The sequence below is a fragment of the Solea senegalensis genome, unplaced genomic scaffold (genome assembly GCF_019176455.1).
Source record: "Solea senegalensis isolate Sse05_10M unplaced genomic scaffold, IFAPA_SoseM_1 scf7180000017002, whole genome shotgun sequence".
NCBI lineage: Eukaryota > Metazoa > Chordata > Actinopteri > Pleuronectiformes > Soleidae > Solea > Solea senegalensis.
The window spans coordinates 1-4,082 of record NW_025322187.1 but is presented as its reverse complement, the minus strand read 5'-3'; the positions used below and the strand labels follow the sequence as shown (position 1 = coordinate 4,082).

General features: G+C 51.7%; 7 non-coding genes and 1 pseudogene across 7 annotated transcripts; 3 read left to right on the top strand and 5 right to left on the bottom strand.

The window, feature by feature from the left end:
* Positions 1-551: 551 nt before the first annotated feature.
* LOC122763694 lies at positions 552-715 on the bottom strand. The gene has a single exon (XR_006359304.1). It is a non-coding gene; the product is annotated as a U1 spliceosomal RNA (small nuclear RNA).
* A 392-nt stretch (positions 716-1,107) lies between these two features.
* On the top strand, positions 1,108-1,226 carry LOC122763687. Its single transcript, XR_006359299.1, has one exon. It is a non-coding gene; the product is annotated as a 5S ribosomal RNA (ribosomal RNA).
* Positions 1,227-1,556: 330 nt separating this feature from the next.
* LOC122763689 lies at positions 1,557-1,748 on the bottom strand. The gene has a single exon (XR_006359301.1). It is a non-coding gene; the product is annotated as a U2 spliceosomal RNA (small nuclear RNA).
* A 180-nt stretch (positions 1,749-1,928) lies between these two features.
* LOC122763691 lies at positions 1,929-2,041 on the bottom strand. Its single transcript, XR_006359302.1, has one exon. It is a non-coding gene; the product is annotated as a U5 spliceosomal RNA (small nuclear RNA).
* Positions 2,042-2,667: 626 nt separating this feature from the next.
* Positions 2,668-2,830, bottom strand: LOC122763695. Its single transcript, XR_006359305.1, has one exon. It is a non-coding gene; the product is annotated as a U1 spliceosomal RNA (small nuclear RNA).
* Positions 2,831-3,213: 383 nt separating this feature from the next.
* LOC122763692 lies at positions 3,214-3,332 on the top strand. Its single transcript, XR_006359303.1, has one exon. It is a non-coding gene; the product is annotated as a 5S ribosomal RNA (ribosomal RNA).
* Positions 3,333-3,442: 110 nt separating this feature from the next.
* On the top strand, positions 3,443-3,551 carry LOC122763693 (annotated as a pseudogene).
* Positions 3,552-3,669: 118 nt separating this feature from the next.
* LOC122763688 lies at positions 3,670-3,862 on the bottom strand. The gene has a single exon (XR_006359300.1). It is a non-coding gene; the product is annotated as a U2 spliceosomal RNA (small nuclear RNA).
* Between the last annotated feature and the right edge of the window lie 220 nt (positions 3,863-4,082).

Sequence of the window (4,082 nt, the reverse complement as noted above, 5' to 3'; positions counted from 1 at the left end):
CCTTCAACGTTTTTGCTTAGTCGGCCAATAAACCGCCCAGATTTGACTGCATGTTTGGAAGCGCTTTCCTACTGTCGGTTGTGCGCTGCAGTTTTCTATCAGTCGCTGAGGCTGTGGCACATTCCTCGCTCACTGGCACACCTCCAACATTTAGTGGTAGACGTGAGTGCATGAGCAAAGCAGCTCCGTATCACACCGAGCAGTACAAACTGCCGGGCCATTTCCCACCTCATCCGGGCTTCTGAAATGGTGAGTTGCTCCTGGCATCACTTCAACATCAGGTCACTGCACGGAGTGAACAGCGCAAGCGCCAAAGTATTAACCCTTGGCATGATGGCCATGGATCCATCTCCAACAATCGAGTTCTTCTACAAAGAGTTGGGAAAGGGAGCGCGACATTTGCTTTGAGCTAAAAGACAACACCCACAACCATCACGTTCCCAGCAACTTGGAAAGACTGGGGATGTTGCTCCGCAAGGACGTGAGAAGTTTGGAGCTGGGCACACAACGTTGAACTTCGGGCGGCTGACCTTTGCTTACAACGACATCATCGGGGGAAAGCGCGGACGCAGCACCCCACTAGCAAAAATTATGCAGTCAAGACTCCCACGTTTGGGGAATTTGCAGGGGTCAACACAGCCGGAGTGCAATGGCTGAGCCTCGCCCTGGGTGAACCGCCTGCTTGATCATGGTATCTCCCCTGCCAGGTAAGTATGAGGGGTACTCGCCAAACACCGGGTGGCTCTTGCCAGACACAGCTCTTTGGCTGATGGTGCTGGAAATGAATAATCCCAGAGGCCAATGCTCTGACTCAGTTGCTCGTTAATGCTGTGCTATGTTCAACTTCAACCTCCAGTACTGGAGAGGAAAACACTGACCTTTTACTGGCATTGTCGCTTTCCTTATAGATTCAGCAATAACTGGACATGACGCACCAACAGCCGCCATATCCTCGGTAAGTCAGCTTCCCGATACTGGACTAGAGTGTAGCATGTGGTGGAGATAAAGGCTGAAGTGCAGTGTGTCCTAAAGGCTGACTTTTGAGCCCCGCCACGCGCAGGGGGCCTTGCCCAGTCCATAAAAGCAGTCTGTGTCCCCAACCCCCCGGCTTACGGCCATACCACCCTGAGCACGCCCGATCTCGTCTGATCTCGGAAGCCAAGCAGGGTCGGGCCGGGTTAGTACTTGGATGGGAGACCGCCTGGGAATACCAGGTGCTGTAAGCTTTTACGCTGCTGCATGCTTTTACACTGCTGTTTCTCCACAAGAAACATGCCCTCCACGAGTAGGCCTTGCTCTATTGCAAGCACTTGCCACAGCCCTCCCTCGGCTATTGCCATTACTCCTGAATGCCTTATCTGATTCCTGAAGCTAAGCAGGGTCGGGTTGTTAGGTACTTGATGGGAGACCGGGGAATACCAGGTGCCAGCTTACTGCTGCTGCCAAGCTGCTTCCTTACAAAGCAAACATGGGCTCAAGTAATTAAATTGACGCGACAGGCAACGGGTTGATGTCTTTCTGGTTTCAGCTTCGCTTTGCTTTTCACAGAAAAAAGAGAATGGTGCACAGTTCCTGGTGGCACTGCAATAACAGGTCAATGCAAGGAGTGAAGAGAGCAAGCCCCAGTTTTCACCTCCCACTGCTCAAAAATGCATTTAATATTTAATCCCCATATAGAGGACATATCAGATATTAAACTGATAAGAACAGATACTACACTTGATCTTAGCCAAAGGCCGAGAAGCGATGGCCCACAGGTGTCTGGGGCCAACCCAAGATCTTGGCACACAAGTCAGTTGTTGTGGGAAAGCATGTTTTATACATAACAAGGCTGCCAAGGATCACCTCCTCGCCTCCCCAAGGTTGACCTAAGTGCACCTCTGAGCCTTGACAGACAGCTGCTTGACATTTGACACACTCAAAGGGCGCAGCCTTACAGCAAAGCTCACCAAAAATAACTTAAACTCTTGAACGTCCCTCTCCACGGAAGTCTTTAGTAAAAGGCGAAAGACTTGTGCATTTTGAAGAGAAACCAGAGTCAACGTAGCCCCTGTCCTGAGAGCAGCCGAGGAGTCTATCCGCCGGAGTCACCACAGTCTCGGTCGGCCGGCCGGCCGGCCACCTTGGGACGGCCTTCCTTCAACGTTTTTGCTTAGTCGGCCAATAAACCGCCTAGATTTGACTGCATGTTTGGAAGCGCTTTCCTACTGTCGGTTGTGCGCTGCAGTTTTCTATCAGTCGCTGAGGCTGTGGCACATTCCTCGCTCACTGGCACACCTCCAACATTTAGTGGTAGACGTGAGTGCATGAGCAAAGCAGTACAAACTGCCGGGCCATTTCCCACCTCATCCGGGCTTCTGAAATGGTGAGTTGCTCCTGGCATCACTTCAACATCAGGTCACTGCATGGAGTGAACAGTGCAAGCGCCAAAGTATTAACCCTTGGCATGATGGCCATGGATCCATCTCCAACAATCGAGTTCTTCTACAAAGAGTTGGGAAAGGGAGCGTGACATTTGCTTTGAGCTAAAAGACAACACCCCCAACCATCACGTTCCCCGCAACTTGGAAAGACTGGGGATGTTGCTCCGCAAGGACGTGAGAAGTTTGGAGATGGGCACACAACGTTGAACTTCGGGCGGCTGACCTTTGCTTACAACGACATCATCGGGGGAAAGCGCGGACGCAGCACCCACTAGCAAAAATTATGCAGTCAAGACTCCCACGTTTGGGGAATTTGCAGGGGTCAACACAGCCGGAGTGCAATGGCTGAGCCTCGCCCTGGGTGAACTGCCTTCTTGATCATGGTATCTCCCCTGCCAGGTAAGTATGAGGTGTACTCGCCAAACACCGGGTGGCTGTTGCCAGACACAGCTCTTTGGCTGATGGTGCAGGAAATGAATAATCCCAGAGGCCAATGCCTTGACTCATAGTTGTTCGGCACGTTGTGCTATGTTCAACTTCAACCTCCAGCACACATTGGAGAGGAAACACTGACCTTTACTGGCATACCTGGTGCTTCTATAGATTCCGGCAACAACTGCAATTCAACAGCCGCTTGCCCATCTCGTGTCGCTCGATACTGACTAGAGTGTAGCATGTGGTGGAGATAAAGGCTGAAGTGCAGTGTGTCCGAAAGGCTGACTTTTGAGCCCCGCCACGCGCAGGGGGCCTTGCTCAGTCCATAAAAGCAGTCTGTGTCCCCAACCCCCCGGCTTACGGCCATACCACCCTGAGCACGCCCGATCTCGTCTGATCTCGGAAGCCAAGCAGGGTCGGGCCTGGTTAGTACTTTGATGGGAGACCGCCTGGGAATACCAGGTGCTGTAAGCTTTTACACCGCTGCACGCTTTTACACTGCTGCTTCCTTACAAGAAACATGCCCCTCCACGAGCAGGGGCCTTGCCTAGTCCATAAAGGCACTCTCTGTCGCCAGCCCCTCGGCTTACGGCCATACCACCCTGAGCACGCCTGATCTCGGAAGCTAAGCAGGGTCGGGCCAGGTTAGTACTTGGATGGGAGACCGCCTGGGAATACCAGGTGCTGTAAGCTTTTACGCTGCTGCTGCTGCTTCCTTACAAGAAACATGGGCTCGCAATTAAATTGACGCACAGGCACGGGTTGATGTCTTTCTGGTTTCAGCTTCGCTTTGCTTTTCACAGAAAAAAGAGAATGGTGCACCGTTCCTGGTGGCACTGCAATACCAGGTCAATGCAAGGAGTGAAGAGAGCAAGCCCCAGTTTTCACCTCCCACTGCTCAAAAATGCATTTAATATTTAATCCCCATATAGAGGACATATCAGATATTAAACTGATAAGAACAGATACTACACTTGATCTAAGCCAAAAGGCCGAGAAGCGATGGCCCACAGGTGTCTGGGGCAAACCCAAGATCTTGGCACACAAGTCAGTTGTTGTGGTGCCATGTTTTTAAGGGCGCATAACAAAGGCTGCTGCTGCTGATCACCTCCGCCCCAAGGTTGACCTAAGTGCACCTCTGAGCCTTGACAGACAGCCGCTTGACATTTGACACACTCAAAGGGCGCAGCCTTACAGCAAAGCCCACCAAAAATAACTTAAACT